The 25,438-nt window shown below is 37.7% G+C and overlaps 1 pseudogene; it reads left to right on the top strand.

Annotated features, from left to right (window-relative positions):
- The first annotated feature begins 3,875 nt into the window (after positions 1–3,875).
- Positions 3,876–5,616, top strand: LOC144321834 (small ribosomal subunit protein uS7m pseudogene; annotated as a pseudogene).
- The last annotated feature ends 19,822 nt before the right edge of the window (positions 5,617–25,438 follow it).

Genomic DNA, 25,438 nt, shown 5'->3' with positions numbered 1-25,438 from the left:
ATATTTTTGCCCTCCTCCTGGAGTAGAAAGGGTTAATAAATTGTGACATCACTACAACATCTTGACCAACTTACACACTTTAAGGTGATTTTATTTTATTTTTTTTTTAAACTTTTATTTATTTATGATAGGCACACAGTGAGAGAGAGAGAGAGGCAGAGACACAGGCAGAGGGAGAAGCAGGCTCCATGCACCGGGAGCCCGACGTGGGATTCGATCCCGGGTCTCCAGGACCGCGCCCTGGGCCAAAGGCAGGCGCCAAACCGCTGCGCCACCCAGGGATCCCTTTTAAGGTGATTTTAGAGCTGTGATTTTAGGCCCGTGTCATCTTCTCATCTCATTTTATAATGCACATCAGCATTTCTTTGCCCATTGTACCTGTCAGATCAGCTGAGCAGTTCTAGTGATAGGAAAGTGTGGTGAAGGGTAGTTGTTTTGATGTTTCCATCCAGCTGTAGTGGATTAGCATGCATGTGCTTTAAAAAAATCACCTCAAGGAGAAAAATATTGTTACTACTTTTCCTCCCACAATTGGAAAGTTGAGCTGATTTTTATTTTTCATGTCTCCAAAATATATATTAGATTATACATGAGGTTACAGCGTTAGAACAATTCTTTTTGGGAAAGTATCTAGAAAGCAGATGGCTGTGAGTCCTACCCTTCTCATTCAGAGAAGGAATGAAGTAATCTTTTGAGGTGTCTCTCTGTCTTAATATGTTAGGTGTGAGATGAGGGTTGAATACTGATGCTCTTTACTACCACTCAGGGTAGATGCTGCTTTCTTCATGTAGTTATTTATTTACAAGAGAGTCTTTACCAGTTAGAGTTCAGCACCTAGAATAGGTCATAGCTCAATAATGAATGATACGTTCAATTTCAGGCAATTTTGTCACCATCTTGAAAAATTTGGAGTCTACATCACTTATGTGTAAAGCACTTGTGGCATTAGTACATTTGTTTATTCTGGAATTTACTCTGTTATTTTATCTAATTTTCATGGTTTCATGTTTGTTGAATTTCATTTTTTAAATAAACATTTAATACAGCATTAACTAGTATATTAGTGACCTGTACTTGATTTTATGATTATAGTGACATGTTTAACTACACATGGCATATTCACATCATCTAATTTTAAAGTAGACATCAGTCATTTACCACAAATTCTTTATCGCCTCAAAGAGACATTCTTAGTAACAATGTTGTCAAGGAAACACACTGAAACTGTTATATAAAAGAATGTCTTTTTGAGGAAAATCTTTCAAAATGATATTTCTGTGTTTTCCCAGATTGTGTGAAATTATAATTTACAAGCAATTCAATTTAAGCAAATAAATTATAAACAGTCTATGTAATGGTAAAGTTCTGGAAATATCTGCCAAATGCAGGCACTTTTGAGTTTGAAGTTTAAATAATTTGGTATTGCTGATACAGTGCAAAGACCTAATCAGGATGATATTTTAAAAAGATATGGTGTCTGATTCTCCTTTAGAACATATTGAATTTCAGCGAAATCTTCAAAATGCAAATGTCATAAGTTCTAGAAGAATTAAGAGATGATAATGTTCTGTATTTCCATGTTGACAGAACATCTGAGAGAGAGAAAAAAGGCAATGAATACCTCTCAAGATCTCCATTTCAAAGACCTTAGGAACTTAATAGGAAGCACCGTTAAATAGCAAGTACACATTATTAATGTGTTCAGGCAACCATGTGAGCAAACAGTAGTGGCAGATTAGAATGGTCACAGACTTCTGTCTTTAGCACTTGCTTGCTTTTAAAAATTTATCTTTTAGAATTTAAGGCTTGAAGGAAGATATCCTGGAATATAGATCACATACATTTTGCTAAAAAGTACGTATTGAACTGCATTATGTAATAGAATATTTGAATTTGTGAGAACTGAAGAGATCCTCTAGCAGACGAGGAAATGTGCCAAGAAAGGCTAAGAAACTTGCCTCAAGTTACTTAGGAAGCAAGCCAGCAAGAGAACCCAGCTTCCTGCTTCTCAGTTTGGTGCTATTTCCATGATACTGTTGGCTGAAGGAACTTGGGTTACTGCTTTTTTTATTATTCTTTCCCATCCATTAGCACCACTGATCTTCAGCTGAAATGTCAATTCCACACAGCATTTTGGATGTTATTTAAGTCACTTCTTGTGAGATGAAAGAATAAAAAAATGTAAGAAGTCAAAAAAGATTTTTTTTTTAAGAAACTGCATAGGAATTCTCAGTGGGCCTTTATGATACACCAGGGAGTAAAAGGCTTTCAGGCATAAGGGACATGTAATAGTCCAAACAGATTTTGATATCAAAATTATGAAAAGGGATAAGTTCTGGCTGGAGGCAAAGTGAAAATAAGATGGTATTGTTACGTGGCTTTTGCTGAGAACATGAGCATCTCGATTGGCAATGTTGAGTTGACTCGTATAGTGAATACCCATGACTGATAGAAGAGTATTTATACTCTTGCCTTTTTCAAGGAAGTGAAGAGATTGATTGCCTCTCGTCAGCAATCAGTTTTGGTTAATAATCTTATACACTTGAAAAAACTGTGTATTATTTTTTTCCTTCAGCTATTTTTAAAGATTTTTTTTACTGCTTTCAGTTTTCAGCAAATTTACTAGTATGTGCCCACATATGATATTCTTTATAATTGTCCTGCTTCATGTCCAAAGTGCTTTTGGAATCTGTGACTTAATATGTTTTCATCAGTTTCAACACATCTCAGCTAATATCTCTTCAAATCTTCACGACTTGTTTCTACTTCATTTTATCTTTCTTCTCTGGGCCTCCAAATACAGGCATGTAGTAGCTTTCCACCATATGCCATTTGTTACTTACACATGTGTTTCTATATTTTCCATCTTTTTTTTTCTTTTTTCCAGACTGTAGGTTGGATATGTTGTTCCTACCTATCTTGCAGGTCACTAATTCTCTCAGTAGCTATATTTTGTACTGTTGCAACTAGTACACTGATTCTAAATTATCCATTTGGTTTATTTTTGTTATGGCTTTAGTTATTTGCTCTATTTCCTTGATTATATTAAGACATTTATCTTTTTTTAAAAAAATATTTTATTTATTTGACAGAGAGAGAGAGAGCACACAAGCAGGGGGTTGGGGCAGAGGGAGAAGCAGACTGCCCGCTGAGCAGGGAGCCCAACGTGAGGCTCCATTCCAGGACCCTGGGATCATGACCTGAGCCAAAGGCAGATGCCCAATCAACTGAGCCACTCGGGTGTCCCTGGACATATTTATCTTAATGCTCTTGTCTCATGATCCCCTGAGTGACTATTTCTGTAATATTTATTGGATATAATTTTAGGATTATGATAATGTTACCTTTTGCAAAAGAGAATTTATATGTGTTTCTGGTAGGTAGATAGGGACACTAGCAATTCCAGCTCAATTTAATACAATCAAGGGCTGAAATAATTCAATACTAGGCTTCAATTCTTTTGAAAATTATTTCATTTCTAGTTCCTAATTATTCCTAGGATGTCAGACATAGCAGTCACAGCCCAGTGGATGGCTCACCAGATCACTCTTCCCTTCTCTACTCTTTGTTGATTCTTGATTTTCAGTTTTTGTTCTCTTAGCCTCATGAATGTACTAAAAGTTCAGTTTAGCCTCTCAGGCTTTCCTATTGAGATGGGCACACATGTCTAGGGCACAGCAGTCCTTAAAGTCTAGGTCCTCAGTCTGGGTTTCCTGCTTTCCTTAGATCTTGTCCTCCTAAGTCTTCACTGCCTTAGGAGTTCCTTGATGCCATTACACGGGTTTTGTTGTATTTTGTCTGGCGTTTGTTTTCTTTCAGTAAAAACAATGGATTCAAAGTATCACTAGTCTTGAGAAGAGAGAGCCCCGCTGCCGAGGGTCGCGTCGGGCTGCGGCCGACAAGGAGACGCCGAATGTTTCCTTCCGGCTCTTGCCTTTGGACCTCGGAGCCAGAGACCCTCAACGCCCGGCTTGAGGGAGTGACGTACGGGTCCAGGACCCTGCGGAGCCCGTCTCCCGTCTACTCGCTCAGGCACGCCAAGGGCAGCCTTCGGGGGTCCTCGTGGCCAGCCAAGATGGCGGCCCCCGCGGAGAAGGCCTGGGGAGGGAGGCCGACCCTGGCGCTGAACCTGCGGAGTCCTGTCCTGCGGCTTCCGGGCTAGCCCGGGGAGGTGGAGCCGCCGTGGTCCCGAATCCAAGGGTCCACGGATCGACCGGGAGTATTACCGGAAGCCATTGGCAGAGTTGACTGCGCAAGAGAAGTATGAACCGGAACTCAGGAAGACTCAGCTTATCAAAGCTGCTCCAGCAGCGAAAACAAGCTCTGGGTGTGAAGACCCCGTGATCAGTAAATTCACCGACATGATGATGAAAGGAGGAAACGGAGTACTGGCCAGATCCCTCCTGGTGCAGACTCGAAGCTGTGAAAAGGAAGCAGTTTGAGAAGTACCACGCTGCTTCTGCAGAGGAACAGGCCGCCAGGGAACGCAACCGCCGTGCCGTCTCCCACCCAGCCGGCAGAGCTGCGAGCCCGTGATAGGGCTGGTGCCCATCCTCAGAGGGGGCCGTTTTTATCAGGGCCCTGTGCCACTTGCCCGTCGGCGGCGTCGCTTCTTGGCCATGAAGTGGATGATTAAGGAGTGCAGGGAGAAGAAGCACCGGCGGATGCTGATGCCGGAGAAGTTGTCACACGAGCCACTGGAGGCTTTTCACAACCAGGGCCCTGTGATCAAGAAGAAGCGCGACCTGCACAAGATGGCCGAGGCCAGCCGCGCCCGGGCCCGCTGCCGCAGGTGGTAGACGCGCCCCACTGCAAGAAATGATGGGAGCCGCTCTCCCAGTGAAAATCACCTGCCCGCTGCGTAGTTCCTTTTTAAGGGCAGGCCAGCCTAAGGGTGGAACAACATATTTATGCCTGTTAGTCCTTTGTTTGGGGGGCTGGACGTGCCTTTCCTGCTCTATCTCCTCACAAAGAGGAGACATCAATCTGGATTTCCCCCAGGAACTTAGGGCCTATCCAGCTTCTCTCTCTCTCAATTCAGGGTAGAACTTGGAATGATAGGAAAGGAAGCAGTTTTCATATTAGAAAAGATTTATTAGAAAATTCTTGCCCTGAACTGGTGTAGCATGTGATATGGAAACTGCCATTTACTAAAATTGACTGGAAATACAAAGTATCAGTAGTCCTCCATTACTAGAAGTGAACCTCCCAAAATTTATCTTTGAAATTGGCCCGTTTTTATGTACTTGTAAAGTTCTCAATTTTTTTAACATCAAGATTTTGGGGGAATGAAGAAGCTATCATGCATGTATTTCTTTTTTTTTTTAACTAGCAATATGAAGCTACGACATAGAAAAAACAAGAGTACTTTTAAATCCTTTCAAGATTTACATGTGGAAATTCAGTAGAATCTCTTGGGAGTGTGGGGAATATAATATGCTATGTCTTTTCCATGATTCATTTAATACCAGAATTATTTCAGGGGATATCACACGTATTTCTTCCAGAAATCCAAGTAATATCATTTTTATTTCCTTATTAAATATTTATATTATGGGACATAATTGGTAATTATAGAGTTTTTCTTTTGCTAACATATTGTTGAATATTATATAATGTTAATTAGAAGCCTATTAAGAATCAACTTTTATATAATTAAAACATCTCATTTCCAGTTTTCAGAAAAATACAAATGAAAACAAAAGCTATATGCTATTATAAATAATTTATTATTGTATATGGATATAACATATGCATACTTAGGTATATATATATATATTTTTTTTTTTTTAATTTTACTTTAGGTTGACAAAATTGAATTACTCAGAATCCTTGGTCCATGGCACAATTTTGTTATTGACTTATATGGTCCTCATAATTAAGTTGGTAATTTATAATAATAAATTAACATCCATAAAGACACTATTTGACCTGAAAATTAGAACATTAACTAATACTTCTGTATATTTGTTTTTACCCTAACCTGTCTTTATTTTTGTCCTTCTGATGCACCCATAATCCTGAGCATGTGTTTACTGTATATGTCTACATGATATATTGCTTTATTTTAGGTGTTTTAAAATTTTTTCTTGAGCCTTGACTCTTGAAAGAATATGCTGTTCATTGTCCTTTGGAACCCATTTCACTCAATATTATTCTACTAATATTATTATTTTTGCGTGAGTTAGAGTTCACTTTTTTCACTAATACATAATATTTCCCTGTGAATTTACCACAATTTATATAATCATCTGTTGTGAGCATTGAATGTTTTTTTATAATATAATGAACAATCTCCTATGAAAATTTTTGACATCCTACCTTGTATATGTTTACAAGATCTTCATTGGTTTTATTTATAGTAGATTTTCTGGATTTATAATATATAAATGTTCATATTTTAAGAATATGATTGTGTTTGGCCAGCCCGTCTTCATGGGCTGGTTAGGTGTGTTCCACTGGGTCTTGAGTGTGCTCTGGTTGGGTCACTTGGCTGGCCCCTGGGTGGCAGGACTGTTGCTGCACCATGGTAGAGGAGGGCTGGAGCCAGATCACAGAGCTGTTTCAAGGATAGTAGTCAGGTCCAAGGCCAGCAGGCCTGTTACTGGTGGTATGGAGGGATGTGGTTCATCCAAGGTGCCTTAGCAGAAGGACTGATGGCAGGAGTGTGGACAAGTGGCCCTAGACTTGAGTCTACAGGGTGATGGGAATGTTTCTGGTCTGCAGCCAGGGCCACAGTAGTGGTTTTGCCACTAGTGTATGAGCCTGCCTTCTCGTAGTGACACGATTCAGTCTTGGACCAGAGTTATACAACCTCTTACTTGGATCCCATGGCTACTATAAAGGTGCTTTAAGGGAAAAGCTGCCAAATATTTGTTTTTGCCAGAGGATGTGGGCTGGGAACTTCCTGTTCTGCAATATTGCCGATGTCACTGCATAAGAAATCTTATTGATGCGTCTTATTGAAGCTCTAATACTTGTTTTGTTGGGCTTTTTGATTTTTGTTTTTTGGTTGGATATAAAATGATACCTTACCATGGCTTAGATTTGTAGTCTGTGATTATTAATGAGATTGAGCAACTCTTTGGCCATATGTGTTTCCTCTTCTTTGGAATCCCTTTTCATGTCCCTTGCATTATTTCTTCCATTGGGTTATTTGCCCTTTTCTTATTGTTTTTTTTTTGGGGGGGGAATTTTAACTTGTATCATTGACACTAATCCTTGAGTTTTATGTTTACAAATGTTTTTTTCCCAGTGTTTTACTTTCTTGATATGTCATTTGATAAAAATTCTTATTTTAAGATAATCCTTATAGGATATGGCCTATTTTTTTTTTTTATGAAGGAATAATTTGTTCAGGCCACTGGGTAAAAATCGCTTCTCACTTGGATATTAGTTACAAAGAACCAGTATCTTTCTCTCCAACATTCACTTTCATTCTAATGACTCCAGAAATGGGTACAAACTAACCATAAATCTCCAATATTATTACTAAGCTAGTTGAATAGAAGGCTGACATTCCTGTTATCTCAGATCCATTGCTTATTCCTTATCTAAGCAAAAGAGGACTTTTCCTCTGTGTGAAAGCTCACATCAAAAGAGGCAGAGCTCCAGCATACATGCTTAATAGGCACTGGTGGGTGGAATAATTGTGCTGTTTTTGTTATTTTTCAGCCAGGTCTATAGATGGTTTGCAAAGGCAGCTAAGTCCACGTGGGCTACGAATAGCTAGTATGAATTTTATGCCTGGTGTACAAATGCATGGCTTGATCAGCTGCCTCCAGTTCCATTCCTATTTATGCGAACTGCATTCAGCACCAAGAGAAGGCAGTGTGGAGCAGCTAATTGCTGAGAATCATGTGGGCTATGCGCTAAGTGCTTTTTCCTCCCATTCCACTTTGCGGACTCCTCTGGGCGCCAAAAGTGCTAATTATAATAACTCTGACAAATTTTTTTTTAATTTCAGAGATCTAGATTTTGGTTTTAACCTTAGGAGGTTGGAGAAATATACTCAAGAACAAAAAGAATGGATAATCTTAGTCTACAGTGAATAGTGCAAAAAGGTAACAATGTTATTGTGGGTCCTTCCAAAGAAGGAATTGAAATAGGTTGGACCTTAAACATTTGCCTTCTGGAATGGTCTTATTTATAAATTGAGGAGAATATCTCAGTTTAAAAATATGCTTTGGGTTTATTATTAGAGCAGGAATTTTGGGAAGAGTGAAAGAAAAGGAAAATAAAGTAGAACAGGCAAATTAAATTGGAGACGAAGAGACACGTGTTCTTAGGAGAATGATTGAAATCTTAGAGGTCTGACTGACTAAATATGACAAATTAAAGAAAAGAAATACCACTTAATTGCTTTTGAAAGTGAGGCTATAAAAGAGGGATTTTTTTTTTTCTTCAATTGTTCTAGGGTGGAGAGGGTGACTGGGGCCTCACGAAATGTAGCTGGAGCATAGTATCAGGATCATAGAGAGTAAATTGAAATCATTATGTTGAGGGACCCCAGATCTAACAAACTCTTGGAAAATGTCCTCTTAAAGTTGTAAACAGGGAGTCTTTAATAAGAACTAACCATATGGAGACAGAATACTTGGACAGATTTGAAAGGGATTGAAAGAAAAAAATCAGCCTTAAAAAAAAGAAGTACTTAACTTTTAGTGGAAATAGAGATAATGCCTCTCTCTCTCTCTCTCTCTCTCTCTATCTCTATCTATCTCTATCTATCTCTATCTCTATCTCTATCTCTCTCAAAATTTAGGGAATAGTGCTTGAAGGCAAGGTATGTGGGAGATTATGCCCACTGAAAAGGGAAGACAGTGATAGCTACTCCAGCCTGGGTTCCATGCTTGTCTGATGGGACTGTGATTGGGATGACTTCGCTTGAGGGGGGGATCGGGGGGGACGTCGACAAGGTTTGTTCCAACAGTGGATGTTTTTGGCATCACCAGAACTCATTGACTGTATGTCTCTCATGGTAAGGCACCTTAGAGGACAAGACTGGTAGAAACTTGTGTCAGAAAAGTGGATAATTCAAGTGAATTCAAGTGAATATTTGGACCATGGGCAAGTAATTGATGAGCTAGGAGTCTGCTGCACTAGAAATTAAATTTTTCTGCATTTACTCTCCTTTCCTCACATAGCACTGAAACTTTTCTACAGTCTTTGGGATGTGCTGGTTTCTGGGGACATTTAACATTTTTTCCTGGGGTAATCACTTTGGAGGTAGGATTATATTGTTTTTTCATTGTGACTCCAAAACTTTGATCTGCTCTATTAACTTTTTGTGCTTTGTCAGTGCTGGGCCTTAGGCAAAAGAATTTCACTCCTAATATCTTGAAGGGACTATACTCATGACCATGGAACATAGCTTAGACTACCACTTGACTAGTTAGGATTTTTCTAAATACAGGAACTTCCTAAGAAAAATAGATTCTTTTAAAATTATTATTATTATTATTTGAAGATATTTGAAGATTTATGTGTTTATTTGAGAGAGAGCAAGAGAGCATGCAGGAACAGGAGGAGGGGCAAAAGTAGGTAAAATGAAGGAATAACAGATCATGTGCTCATGTGGATGGTGGAGATAGTTGGGGGGGGGGGGGTTGGAGGATTGCGTCAACTGGAGAACATTGGTAAGTGGAGATTTGTTACACATACCAGCAGGCTGTAGCTATGGAGGGATGATCAGATCTTATTTTTAAGAGAAAACAGAAATAAGTATTTCTATAGCAAATTTCTTAGTTTTTAAATGTTGCATTGAGAGGGAAAAGCTTTCTCTCTTAGACTCTTAAAACATGTCTGTAGACTGATTGTGATTTGTGCACTGTCATAATGGAACTAATATTTTTTCTCAGCATATTGGGGACCTGCCCCCCAATGCACTTAGATTTGAGGTTTTTTTAAATCAGGAATTTACTTTATCCCAATTGGCTAAGACAGTTCAGTTTCCTGTTTGCTGTATTTAAACTTCTGCTCTACCTCTTTTATTACCACTGATTTAAGAATTTATCATATACTGCCCTAGACCAAATGTAGAGTTTATGACTCCAGTGTTCATGGGACTTGATTAGATCCAAGGAAGCACATATGGTGAAATGTGCCATCTCGACGTTTTGTCAATTATGCCAGTGTACTTGTGCCAAGGAAAGTGATTTCTCCCTCCTAAAGACATATGAGCCAGAAAGAAGTTCTTTGATTTCTTGTTTTATGTGACATTCTGTCTGCAATTAGCAGGCTTCCAGATGTTCATGAATTTTATATTCAACTTATATAGTCATTTATGTTTCCCACCAGAAAGCAGAGTGGTTTATGTTCCAGAAACTCAATTGAAAAACATTTCTTCTAACTTGAACTTGAAGCGACTAAATATTTCATGGTGTAACTTCTAATTATAAATGTTCTGTGAGATTAGAGGACTTTTATTTTTATCTGGATAGTTTGAATTTTACCCACACTCATTGAACAAACATTTGAAAATATTTCCTTCAGTTTGGAGCTACTTGGATCTTTTTTTTTTTCCATTGATAAGGATTCTTCTGCTCGACTCCTAGAACTGCATTTGAAACTTCTAATCTCATTTCAAAAATCACATTTGTTCTGTGTTATAATTATATATTCTACTTTTCATAGGCTGTGAGATTTTTGAGAGGACTTTGCAACACTTATGTAGTGTTTGTTAGTACTAAATCATTCTTGAGATTCAGAGAACAGTTATCTATAAATCAATTGTTCTAAATGATTTCCCTTTTTAAGAACCCCACACTATCACTGTTATCCATTATTAAAACATGGAAGTGTCTCTTAAGTTACCTGTAAAACTGAAACCAGAATTACCATGCTTATGCTTGTTCTAAGCAGGAATCAATTTGGCATGGAATCCGGTTGGATTAAGGTAGGGAAGCAGCCAGATTTACCACATTCTTAATAAACAAAAGAAGTTTCTTCTAAAATCAGTTTTTTTTTAGATGTGCAGCTATTCTAGGGTACCAAAAATAAAAAACACTGTGTATGTAACTAAGTTCAGAATGCGTAAAGTCTTAACTTTTGGAGGTGTCATAGTGATAGCTTGATTTTTTTTCAAAAGTGATTTTACAATATTCTTCAAGGGATGAAGAACAATTTTTTTAAAAGATTTTATTTATTTATTCATGAGAGAGAGAGAGAAAGAGAGAGAGAGGCAGAGACACAGGAAGAGGGAGAAGCAGGCTCCATGCCGGGAGCCTGAAGTGGGACTCGATCCCAGGACTCCAGGATCATGCCCTGGGCTGAAGGCAGATGCTCAACTGCTGAGCCACCCGGCTACCCAAGAACAATTTTTTTAATATAGGATGTTTCTTTTGAAGAAAGTAATGAGCATATTTTTCCTTATATCAAATAAAATCTATCTTTTCCCATTTTGTTCATTAGTGCTAGTTCTTCCCTTTAGAATAGCAGAAGATTAAATTTAATTCTTTACATATACTTTCAATGTCTTACCTTGGTCTTTCTCTTTTTCCTCCTCTCCCCTTTCCCCAACCCTCCTCCTTTTTATCTATGTCCTTCATTTTTCTTCTTCTAAAATGGCTTTATTGAGGTATAATATACATACCATAAAACTCTTCCACTGTCAGAATATAATATACATTATAGTAATTTGGAATATGTTCATTGGAGTTGGATAATCATCATCACAGTCCAGTTTTAGAATATTTTCATCATCCCTAAAAGTTCCTGTGCTTGTTTGTAGTCAGTCCCTAGCCCTAGGGCAATCACTGATGTGCTTTCTCTGTATATAGATTTGCCTCTTAAGGGGTTTCGTATAAATAGTATCATATAATATGAAATCTTCTGTGCCTGGCTTCTTTCAATTAGTATAATGATTTTGAGATTCATTCATGTTGTAGAATGTATTAGTAGTTTCTTTTTAATGCTGAATAGTATTTTATTGTACAGCTGTTTCGCATTCCTTTTATCTGCTCACTCATTGATGGGCATTTGGATTCTTTCCAGTGTTTGGTTATTTTGAATAATACTTCTATGAATATTCATGTTCAAGTCTTCATGTAGACATATGTTTTCATTTCTCTTGAGTAGATAATTAGGGGTGGGGTTACTGCATTGTATGGTAAGTATGTGATTAACTTTTCAAGATTCTGACAAATTTAACATTTTGTGATGTTCCATTTTATATCCAACCAGAATGTTATGAATGTCACAGTTGTCTCCTTAGCTTTGCCAATGCTGAGAATTGTCCGTCTTTTTTATTATACCCTTCTTATTGTGGTTTCAGTTTGCATTTCTCTAATGACTAATGATGTTGAATGCCTTTTCATGTATTTATTAGTCATTTATATATCTTCTCCAGTGAAATGTGTTGCCTACTTTTAAACTGTGTTGTCTTCTTATAATTTATTTGGTAAGGGTTCTTTATATTTCCTGGATATGAGTTCTTTGTTAGATACATGATGTGCAAATATTTTCTTCCAATCTGCTTTGTTACTTCAATTTCCTAGTCTCTTGAAGAGTGTGTATAATTTTGATGAAATTCAATTTATAATTTAATAGTGACTTTGTAGTAAGTTTTGAAATTGGGTAATGTAAATCTTCCAATTTTGTTTTGCTCTTTAAAAGCTGTTTGACTATTTTAAGTCCTTTTCATTTTCATATAAATTTTAGGGTCAGCTTGTAAATTTCTACAAAGAAGTCTGCTGGGATTTTGATAGATCAATTTGAGGAGAATTGTCATATTAACAATAGTAAATCTCCAATCTGTAAATGTGGAATGTCTCTCCATTTAACTAGATCATCTTTGACTTCTTGCAGTTAAAGATGTGGTTTCAGTGTATAGCCCTATATTTCCATTGTTGAACGTATCACTCAGCATTTTATTCCTTTTGATGCTATTATGAAGGGAATTGTTATCTCAATTTCAATTTCCAGTTGTTAGTTGATAGTATGTAGAAATATGACTTAGTCTTTAGTTGAAATTGATTTGTATTTTTCTAGTTATATCAGTTGTCAAAGTAGGATGAGGGAAAAAGCCTGAGCTTGTGTTCTGGGTTTCCTTTCCCCATTGAATAGCCTTGAAAGGGCTATCTCAAGAGTGTTGAATATTGTTGAGCATTTGAGTTACTTGTGTTCAGAAAATATAAGTATTATATTTGAAAATTATATTCTTGTTAGAATATAATGTTTGACCCTTGTTAGAAGGGTCAAGAGTCAGTCTGTTAAGCTTGATGAACATCTCCCAGTCTTGATCAAGGTGATAAACCAGAGAGGTTATTGAACAGGATATCCATTCATTAAAAGACTAGGAACCCTGAGGATCCTGTATACAAGCCATCATTCAGCAACCCAGAGAGTGATGAAAATTTACTACCTTTCAGTGGTTAGTGAGATGTTACTGTGACCCTGTGTAAGCAGTCTCTTTGTGACACTCCGTGACCTGCCTGCTTCCAATGGCCCTGTCATTTCCCTAGGAAGGAAGACTAGCCTATGTATCACATACTTCCTCATTTCCTTCATCAGCTGCAGGATACCTTGCCCTTAAGTGACCAGATAGTTAACTCTCTCCTAAAATTTGTTTTTATTTCTTATTAAATTTAATAAGATTATTGTTTTTCTACTGGAGTTCCTAAATTATTCAGTTTTTTAAGAGGGAAAATAATAAGATCTTTTGTTCCCTGCCCTCCTCTGTTGAATCTGGAAGAATCTTTGCATATTATTAAAGAATAAATTTGGCCACATACAAAAGCTTTGGGTATAATGGTTTAATAAAGGCTGGATCAGTTGCTACCTACCTATCCATCTACTTATCTGTCTTCATTAAGAAGTCTGGATATTAAAAAAAAAAAAAAAAAAAAAAGAAGTCTGGATATTTTGGCTACTTAGGAAGTCATCAAGGAGTTATAACTCCTTGTAGCTGCTGTTCCACCATCTTTAGTATATGGCTCTATCCCTATGGCTGCAGTGTCCTCAGGCATAGTGCCCATTTTTCCTAGTTGGAAGAATGAGAGAGTGTAAGGGGCCAAGGAAACATGCCAAGTCTGCCTCTTTCATCACACTTCCTGGTGAAACTTCTCATATGTCAGATTTGTGTCACTTGGCCAATCCTAGCTGCCTGGGAGTCTGGAAAGTTGAGTAGTTTAAAGCTGGACATGTTCTCAGTCAGAAAAAAAATGTGCTCCAGTTGGTAAATGTGATAACTATTACCAGTGGTTACCATATATGATTCTTCTGCCCTTCTGGGTATTGTGAAACCTGTACTCCTCAGCCTCCTTTCCATGTGATCTGTTATGGCCAATGAAACTTTTTTTGTTCAAAAAGTGACATAGGTCACTCATAAATGAGAAAGTCAAAAATTCAATTAAGAGGCTCCTGGCTGACTCAGTCAGTAGAATGTGTGACTCTTGATCCTGGGGTTGTGAGTTCCAGGCCCATCTTGGTCCCAGCTCTTGCTTAAAAGAAAATCATTTAAGTTTCTTTAGTCTTGCCTTACCTGCCAGGGTCGTCCAGAGACTGTGTTTCAGACAGTATGCCTGCAAGAGTGTGGAGCCTTTTCAGCCTGGTCCCCTTTGCCCATCCACAATGGTGCATATAGTATGAACAAGAAAGGAACTTTTGTTAAACTGAGATTTGTGGTCTGTTATTGCAACATAGCATAATCTATTCTAATTAATGTACTAAATAAAAGGGGTTAATATACGTTGGCCAGGCAACTAGCTGGATCTGCCACTCTTCCACAGAGCCTATTTCTTCTGAATCCCAGAGCTATGGTGGCCATCACTTTCTTTTCTAACTTTTTAAATTATATTATGGCCAAATATTAAATATATACCAAAGCCAGAAAGAATGATATAATAGCTCTATGTATCTACCAGTCTATGACCAATCTTGTTTATTTTTACTCCTACCCTCCTCTCCCCACCCAGATTATATTTAATCAAATCCTAGTCATCACATAATTTCATGTATAAATGTTTAAGTATATGTCTCTTTGAGATAAATATGTTTAATTTAGCCATAATACTATTTTCACAGCTAAGAAATTAACGGTAATTCCTTAGTACTATCAAATAGTGTTCACATTTTACCTATTGTTTTATAGAGGAATTTTTTTTACAATTTATTTATTCAAATTGGGATCCACATAAAGTTTATAATTGTGATTGTATGATACATCTTTGAATTATCTATTAAAAAAGAGATTAGGGAATCCCTGGGTGGCTTAGCGATTTAGCACCTGCCTTTGGCCCAGGATGTGATTCTGGAGTCCTGGGATTGAGTCCCACATCAGGCTCCCTGCATGGAGCCTGCTTCTCCCTCTGTCTGTGTCTCTGCCTCTCTCTCTCTCTCTCTCTCTCTCTCTGTGTCTCTCATGAATAAATAAATAAAATCTTAAAAAAGAGAGAGAGAGAGAGAGAGATTAATCTGGCTGTTTCCCCCTCTGCTTCTAAACCTTGTCTTTTTTTTTTTTTTTGGAGAGTTTCCTGAGGTTTGGATGTTGCCATGTGCCCCCCATAGTGTCTGTTAAATGTATTAATATGTCCATTGGATTTCCTGCCTGTTGTTAAGTAGATTTAGAGACTTGATCAGATTGAAACTAATTAATTAATTGGCAGGAGCACTTCATAGGTATACTTTTATCAGCAGGCACATAGTATCTGCTTGTGTCTACCTAGCACCCTCCCCCTTTTTAAATGTTTGAACATCCTAAAAATAGCTTCTCTACTTGAGAGTGGGGATGTATGAAGCTTTTGGTAAGATTCTGATTGTGTTGGCAGGGCCATCTTCTCAATTTCAGCACAATTGAACTCTGTTTTATCAACCTTCTTGGAGTATAATTTACATAAATAAAAATCATCCATTTTAATTGAACAGTTTGATAAGTTTTGGCAAATGTATACATTCATGTAGCTATCCCTACAACTGAGGCGTAGAACAGTTTTATCATCCCCAAGTCCCTTGTTCTCTTCCAAGGCAATTTCTTCTTCCTGACTCTATCCAAGTAGTGATCTACTTTCTGTCAGTATAGATTAAAATTTCATATAGACAGTCCAGAATTTCATAAAAATGGAATTATGTGGTATGTACTCTTTTGTGACTTTTTTTGTTCAAAGCAATGCCTGTAAGTTTCATCCATGCTGTTGGGTACATAAGCAGTTTATTCCTTTTTATACTTGAATAGAACTCTGTTGTTTAGCCACGCCAAAATTGTTTATCCATTCACAAGTCAATGGACATGTGAATTGTTTCAGTGTTTTGGCTATGAAAAAATTGCTATAAAAATTCCTTTTCAAGTCTCTGAATGAATGTATGTTTTCATTCTATAGTGTAAATCCTAGAAGTGAAAAATAGCTGGGTGATAGTATTGGCATATATTCAACTGTACAAAAATGCCAAATAGTTTTCTAAAATTATAGTTGAGAAGTGTTATATTTCCATCAGAAATGTATGATAGTTCCATTGCTTCACATTTTTGCTAACATCTGGTATGTCACTCCTTTTAATTTGGCCATCTAATAAGTGGTATCTTATTTTGACTTTAATACTTGTTTCCTTGATGACTTATGATATTGACCATTTTTTCCAAGTGTTTACAGGGTTTTCTTTGTTTTAAATTATATCTTTCTTTATTCTATCTATCTACCTACCTACCTACCTACCTACCTACCTATGAATCATCATTTATTTACTTGTACTGAGGGAGAGAGAACAATGGCTGGACCCATCTGGGAGGATTTTCCTTGATGCTCCAAATGATTCCTAAGTGCTCTGTCCTCCAGATGATTGGAATTTGAACGATTTTCTGTTGTGTATGAGCTCTGGGCATTATTTATCTTGCAAGTCTTTGGTTGTTTTTTTACCTGCCTCATGAAATTTAATCCTGCGCTTCTGTGTACATATACCACTGAGCCCTCAGCAGCTTCCCCTGGATTGTGTGGGGCCTGAGCTGCTCTGCTTGCACCAGCTTGCTCCCAATGGTGTGTCCAGTGGGAGTCTTAGCAGGTGGATGCTCAGAATCACTGGCAGCAGCTGTACTTGGAAATTCTCAATGAGTCCTGTGACTGTCCTCATAGAATGGCCGAGTTTCTAGAAAATGGAAGTCGAAACAGATACAGAGATGTAAGCCTCTGTGATCAGTCATATTAAACTGCAGAATGCTGAAAATGATTATATTAATGCCAGTTTAGTTGCCATAGAAGAGGTGCAGCGGAGTTACATCTTAACACAAAGGCCACTTCCTAATACAGGCTGCCATGTCTGGCCCATGTTTTGGCAGCAGAAGACCAAAGCAGTTGTCATGCTAAACTGAGTTGCGGAGAAGGAATCTATTATATGTACACAATACTTGGCCCACTGGCCCAAGAGGAGCTGTTTAAAGAAGCAGGATTCAGAACATAGTTCTTGAAGTCATATATAGTATATCTACAGCAATTAGAAAACATCAAGAAACAGGGGAAAGAACTTTCTAAGGCAGAGTGTCCTACTTTTGATCATTCACCAACCAAAATAATGGTGATGGGATAGGCCTAGAAGAAGGAAAACTGGCAGCTGACTGCTCTACAGACTACCTTCTAAAATACAGAATGCTATGGAGGAGAACTGCCAGAGTGTTCGATGGCAGCATATTCGAGAGGACCGAAAAGCTAACATGGCTCAGGAGGTGCAGCGGTTGAAACAGTCTAGATGAGAGTGAATGAGAAAGGAAAAGTTTTCTCAATTTTAAGAAGAAAGATAAGCAAAGAAACAAAAATTTCTCCAAAAAAACATCTTTGAAGGAAAATTCTCCTTATTGGCAGAGTGAGGCCAAGATTGACAGGCACCTAAATATTCACGACTTGAGAATATACTGCAGCTGCATACATTTTGAACTGTTAATGTGTAAGACCTGAGGCTCACTCCAGAAACTGAAGTGAGGCTTGATAAACTTGTGGATTGCTTCACATTTGTCTCCTTGCAGATTAAACTGTACATCTGGGGGACAAAGAGCAGCACCAGTAGAAGACTTCACAGAACCCTCTCAGTTGATGTACTGTAAAGTTTTTAACACGTGTTTGAGATGTAGGAAGATGTAAAAGAGATAAATTCAGAGAGACTACTTTGTATTGTACTGCCATTCCTACTGTATTTTTATCCTTTTTGGCAGCATTAAATATTTTTATTAAATAGAAAAAACCCAAATTAGTCCTCAGCTCATATTCGAAAAGAATTTATGCACCTTTCTAGATGACTTCTACATCATTTTTCTTCATATTCCTCCTCTCAACCCTTCCTTCCATCTCCCCTCCCCCACCTCTCACCTCCTCTTCCTTCTGCTTCTTTTTTTTAAAAACTTTTTTTTTTTTTAATTTTATTCATGAGAGACACAGAGAGAGGCAGAGACATAGGCAGAGGGAGAAACAGGTTCCCTGCTGGGAGCCCAGTGTGGGACTCTGGGATCACAACCTGAGTCCAAGGTAGATGCTCAACCACTGAGCCACCCAAGTGCCCTCCTGTTCCTTCTTTCTTAGTTTCCTTCTCTGATTCCAATTTCCAGTCACCTTATTCTCCCCAAACTCTGATCTTTGTTCCTTCAGATTTACAAGCTTTTTTTGCTCTAGTTAGTATTCTCTTTCATGATCCAGAAAATTCTACCAGGCAGTTGTCTTATATATTTTGCCCAGTTCTTAGTTGTTTACGGTATGAAGGTAAGTATGTTTCTTGTTACTCCAAATGGTCAATAGAAAAAAATCCTATGACTCCTTTTTACATATACTTAAGCTTTCTATACTCAGATGAAACCTCAAAAGTTTACAGAATTTGCTTGTTCTAATTTTTTTCCTTCTACTTTACCTATAGTAAGTGTTCCTATTCTTCATTTTTCTTCTTTTGGCTTTGCCCAATCTTTTCTCCACTTATTTTTGCAGAATTCTGGAATCCTTCTTTTCTGAAGAAATAAACAGACTCTAGCATGAACCCCTTCAGTTTTATTCCGCTGTCCCTGTATGTCTATTAAGACATCCTGTTTCATATATTAAAGTGTGGTGATCGGGATCCCTGAGTGGCGCAGCGGTTTGGCACCTGCCTTTGGCCCAGGGCGCGATCCTGGAGGCCCGGGATCGAATCCCACATCGGGCTCCCGGTGCATGGAGCCTGCTTCTCCCTCTGCCTGTGTCTCTGCCTCTCTCTCTCTCTCTCTGTGACTGTCATAAATAAAAAAAATAAAATAAAGTGTGGTGATCTTTTATGACCAATATTTGTGAATTTTATTTTTTTAACTGTTAGACCGTATTCACGGAATCACATTTTCCTTACTGTACTCTTCCATTTTCTCAGTCCTTGTATCCTAACATTTCTTCCATTTATTGTCATATCTTTATCTTACCATTTAGAATTAATGTAATTATCTTGTCAAAGATTTTCACCTGGCTATTTGATTGCCAGTTTTCTTCTTAGAGCCAGCACATTTATGAACAATCCTCAGGGTAACAGTTACTGTAGCTAGATCCATCTACTGAGTCTCTTTTTTAAAAACATTTTCACCACTTACTCCTTCCCATATTCTAGGAATAATTAGGTTAGTGCTACTAATTTTCAGCCTAATTGTCATTTTGGGCCAGATAATTCTTAGTGGAGAGGTGGTTCTGTGTACTGTAGGATGTTTAGCAGCATCGATGGCCTCCACCCACCAGAGACAAGAAACATGTGACTCCTACCCCTCAGTTATTTCAGAATGTCTCCAGACATTGTTACATATATCCTGAGAAGCAAAATCAGCTTTAGTTGAAAACCACTCACTTAGAACAACTTTCCCTGACTCACTCTTTCTTTCTTTCTTTCTTTCTTTCTTTCTTTCTTTCTTTCTTTCTTTCTTTCTTTTTTCTTTCTTTCTTTCTTTCTTTCTTTCTTTCTTTCTTTTTTCTTTCTTTCTCTTTCTTTCTTTCTTTCTTTCTTTCTTTCTTTCTTTCTCTTTTAAATATTTATTTTTTTAAAAAAGAGAGAGAGAGAATGAGAGCACAAGTAGAGGGAGAAGATGACTCCCCACAGAGCAGGGAGCCTGATGTGGGGCTCAATCCCAGGACTCGGGAAACAGGACTTGAGCTGAAGGCAGAGGCTTAACCAATTGAGCCACCTAGGCATCCCAAGAAAATGTTTTCTTAGACTCAGTTTTCCCAACTGTAAAATGAAGACAATGGAACATACGTTCCAGGGCTATTTTGGGGAATCAAGGTGATGCATGGAAGTTTTTAGCATTGTGTCTGCTCAGAAAATGTTTGCAATTATCATAATAATTATTGGCTTTTCTATCAATACACTGCTCTCCTCTTCTTACATCTCAGATATTACTTTATTATGGGTATATCTATAATGTACCTTATTAATTGTAATATTCCTTATCATCAGTTTAATTAATTTATCTAATTTATTATAGCATATACATTTTACCTTGCGTTTCTTACACTAACTTCTTTTTAAGTTTCCTTTTCCCAAAAAACATTGATCTTTGATACTATATCCTCTTGAGACTGTTGTCTTTTCTTATTCCCTTTACATTAAATTAATTTAAAAAAGATGAATCTACATTTATTGTCATAAATCTTGCTTATATCCTTTTGTCTGGCTTCTGTTCCAGTCGCTTTACTGAAATTGCTCAGGCAAACATAAGCAATATATTTTTATTTAAAAATTTTTTTTTAATTTTTATTTATTTATGATAGTCACAGAGAGAGAGAGAGAGAGAGGCAGAGACATAGGCAGAGGGAGAAGCAGGCTCCATGCACCGGGAGCCTGATGTGGGATTCGATCCCGGGTCTCCAGGATCGCGCCCTGGGCCAAAGGCAGGCGCCAAACCGCTGCGCCACCCAGGGATCCCTATTTAAAAATTTCTTATCAAAGTTAAACATACACACAGTTTAAATAGATTATTTTCTCAAGGCTTATAAAGGATAAATAGAAAACATAAAATAAAAACAGCTATCCATACTTCCTTTTCAAACCAGCTGTCTCTCACTTCCTTGAGTCAAGCACTTTTTATTTATCTTAGATGATTCTTTAGGTGTTCATATTCTCGTGTCTGGAAAACATTTTGTGATGGTTAATTTTACATGTCAACCTGACCAGGACAAGGAGTTTTGGTTAAACAGTATTTCTGGGTGTGTCTGTAGGATGTTTCTGGGAAGGATTAGCATTTGAATCTGTAAATAAGAAGGGAGTCAAATATGTAAACTTAGGAGGCTCCAACATTTAATAGGGTAGGTCCATGGACAAAGCACCTGCAAAGACCAAGGATAAGGAAGTTGAGAAGTAGGAGAATGAAGAGTCTGAGACACCCAGAAAGCCAGGAGAGGAAAGGGACATGGAATAGTAACTTGGCAGAGGACTGAAAATAAGCATTTTGACTTGCCAGTTGGGAGATCATTGGTGGTTTAAGCAACAGTAGTTTCAGAATGGGTTTTGCCAGTGTTCTACATCTGACGCTAGTTGTGTACTTGATTATTCTTCAGATATTATCTGAAACAATTCAGTGACAGTGTCTCTAAGTTCTTGCTGTATCTTGGGGATGTAATTGATCAGGTTTAGGGACCTGAACTATGTGCTGTTTTATGAAGATAGCAAGAGCTCATGTTTGTACCAAGTTTTAAGTTTCATGCCATTGAGTTTGTGCAAGATCTGTGTTATCCCTCTGGATGGGTTTGATCTCTTGCATAAACAAGCAAGACAAACTTGCCACAGTGTTAGCTTTGCAAACCCATTAGAATGGCTTCCCGCATAGCTGGCCCTGATGATAGGACAGTGAGGCATCATGATCATGGATTGAAAAATCCAAAGGTTGTTTATGTTACTGGTGAGCCACCTGCACCGGTAGGTACCATGCCTAAGAAGTTTGCAAGGTCACAGCAACTTCTTTTCATCAATAACTAATATTTTCACATATCTGTTCTCATTCACCCCTCTGCATAAACTACTCCTGTATTTATCCTCCTTTTTTCTGGTGGTAAGAATATTAAAATTATGTAGTCTCTCCATTGTGAAGACTTGGTCGTTAATTATAATTGAGGCATTTTTGTTGATTCATTCATGCTATTCTTAGTGGTTTTGATTTTTCATTAACACGAGACACCAAATATTTCCAAACATGCATTCAAGGTGTTTTTCCAATACATGACATATACTTATGACTTAGCCTAGTTACCTCCTCTATTGCTTTACAATAGATTTCCATAGATTTCCTTTTCTGCCAGCAATAACTCATACCTGACTCTTCCCATACATTAGTTCACTGCATCACACATTACAGCCTTCAGGTTGCAGTCACTTCATTGTCTTGTTGGTTCTTTCATTTTCAGTTTTAAGGATTCTTTGATAGAGGACAAATGAAAAATGAGACTTAAGATGTTCTATGTTTTCTCTGCCATCTGTTAACATTATACCATCTGCTTCAAATACTGATCTCTTATTTTCTGTGCTTTTGAAATGCACCAAGTTTCTTTTTCCCCCTTGCATCCTCTGCGATTATGTTGTCAGAAATGTTCTCCTGCCAGTCTTTCTCCCTCCCTCCTTGCCTCCTTCTCATTTTCTCTCCCTCTTTCCTTTCTTGAGTAGTTTGTACTCTTGAACAAGTTTAGTACGTAGGAGCAAGTGATTGTGCATATTTTTCATTAGAAATGTTTGAAAATTTTATTTAAAGTCTGGGATACCTGATTGTCCCATTCAAATGTCATTCTCTAAACTCTGTGTGTGGGCAGGTGTGTGCATTTTTGCTCGCTGTGTGGACGCCAGGTGGGAGGGGATGGTAGAATGGCAGAAAGATCTCTGATTTGTGTTCTAAGTCATCAGTCTTGACTAATGGTATCAAGTCAGTCTGATTTCCCAAAATAGAAATTCTCAAGTTATCTGGGACTTTTCCAATTTCTTATTCCTTCCATTCTCTTGGTCCCAAACTGTTATTGATTTTACCCCAAGTTAGCTCTAAGACTGACCTCTGCTTTTGACTCTGCTGGTAACCACTCCCTTGGTTCAGGTTCTCCCAACCTGGACAATCGAGTGACTTCAGACCACAGAGGCCAGTTTTCTCTTGTCCCTCCTGCACATGCTGCCTGTTTACCTGTCTTTTCCCACATCCTCATTAGCCCTACAATTGCTCACATCACTGCTGTTGATTACTTCAACATCTGCCTAGATGATCTAGCCAGCCCTAGGCCTCCCATTTCCATAATCTGCTAAACTTTAAATTCGCCCTCCATTTTTTTCAGCCACCTACTCCCATAGTCCTCACCAGTCACTATCCTGTCTCCCTAATCTTGATTTTAAACATTTTACTCTCATATCACTTCCTATCTTTGTAGCTTCCTTGTTACAATATTTCTATTCCAACAATTCCCCAGCCTTTATGAGGCTTTCTGTACATTGACCTTATCTCTTCTTCACTAGCTTTAATTTTCTAATTTCACTTTTTTTTTGCCTCACAGAATTAGTCTGTTCAAAGAAAGTTTTCTGGTTCCATAATTGGAGACAGAAGCTGATTTATTTCTCTATATGAGTAGATCTTTACCTAGCATCTCAGATTCACAGATTATAAAGTTTGAACAAGCTTTATTATTCTCTTTATCCTTTTGAGGCCTAGGAATGAAAAGAAATGATTTTTATCTTTTTTTTTTAAAGATTTTATTTATTTATTCATGAGGGACACAGAAAGAGAGAGAGGCAGAGACAAAGGCAGAGGGAGAAGCAGGCTCCCTGAAGGCAACCCAACGTGGGACTCGATCCCTGGACTCCAGGATCAATCCCGGAGCCGAAGGCAGGTGCTCAACTGCTGATGCACCCAGGCGTCCCCAGAAATGATTTTTAAGACAAGAAAATAATAGAGATTATAGTTTGCTAGATCTCCAGGCAGGATTTGGACCATGTGACCAGAGAGAAGATTAATGGTTATTTGAAAAATTTATAGGCAGCAGGTACAATAATAGCAACATGAGTCCAATATATACTTTCTAGCTTAAAAATCTAGGAGGGTCATTTCTATAAAGGTCCCTCCCATGAGACCAGCTGGTTTCTGACTGTTACTGAGTAAATAAAGACAAGTAGGTCTTATAGACTACCCTTTGTGACTTTACCAAAGCAGAGGTGTAGACAGATTTAACCTACCAACTTTCTTTCAACTTCTAGCTAAAAGCAAATCAAATATTTACATTAAAATATAGCAGTGACTCCTCACTTCCAACAACTTTAGTATTATGGGTGTTTCCTTGAGGGACCCTTACCAAGATAAACCATCATCTAACATGACTTCTGAGCACTATTTGGCAGAAGTGACCCTCCCTCCTTATGTCAGCACTTGCTTTTCTAGGCTTCTGTAACATTACACTCACATAGTTTCTTCCTATTTCATTAACTTCTTTTAGTCCTCTTTTGCAATTCATTCTTCTCTACTAGACCATTAAATATTAATGCATCCTTTGAATCTGTCCTTGTCTTTCTTTTGTCACTATCTAATGGTCTCCAGTGATCATTTCCATATTCACAGATTTAAATATTATCTATAGGTTAAGGTCCATCAAATTATATCATCAATTTTTAGAAAAATGCCAGTAGTATAAAGCTTTTGTGGCATTGGGTGAGTCAGAGTATTTTTTAAAGCAGGAGTCAAACCATAAACTACAAAAGAAAATATTTATAGATGGGGATTTAGCAAAATAAAAAGAAACCACTTTTCCTCTATAATATAAAATGTTACAAAAATGAAAAGAAATAGATGGGAAAAAATATTTGTAGAATATATATATATATATATATATATAAAAGATTTTATTTATTTATTCATGAGAGACACACAGAGAGGGGGAGGGGCAGAGACACAGGCAGAGGGAGAAGCAGGCTCCGTGCAGGGAGCCCAAGGCGGGACTCCATCTCAGGTCTCCAGGATCAAGCCCTGGGCTGAAGGTGACGCTAAACCGCTGAGCCACCCGGGCTGCCCTGTAGAACATATATCTGATGAAAGACCTTTATGTTATTTGCAGAACATATACCTGATGAATTGAAAGTATATGTAAAAAAACCTTTGCCAACTCAAAATAAGAAACAAAAACTCAATTAAAATGAAGGTTTTTTTTTTAATGAAAATTTGAATAGACATTTGACCAGAGATATGGATGGCAAAAATACACATGAAAAAAATTTCAACATAATTATTCAACCTCATTTCAACAGATTCAAAATCATTTTGCATTAGGGAAATCCAAATTAAAATCACAGGGATTGTGAACTATAGAGAACAAACTGATGGTTACTAGAGGGGAGTGGTTGGGGGGATGGGTGAAATAGGTGATGGGGATTAAGAGTACACTTAACATGATGAGCACTGGGTGATGTGTGCAGTTGTTGAATCACTATATGGTACACCTGAAACTAAGATAACACTGTATGTTAACTATACTGGAATTAAAATTAAAAACTTAATAAAAAGTATTGTGGG

Source organism: Canis aureus, chromosome 10, assembly GCF_053574225.1.
Source record: "Canis aureus isolate CA01 chromosome 10, VMU_Caureus_v.1.0, whole genome shotgun sequence".
NCBI lineage: Eukaryota > Metazoa > Chordata > Mammalia > Carnivora > Canidae > Canis > Canis aureus.
Note: the sequence above shows the minus strand (reverse complement) of the source record. Positions and strands in the feature narration are given on the sequence as shown.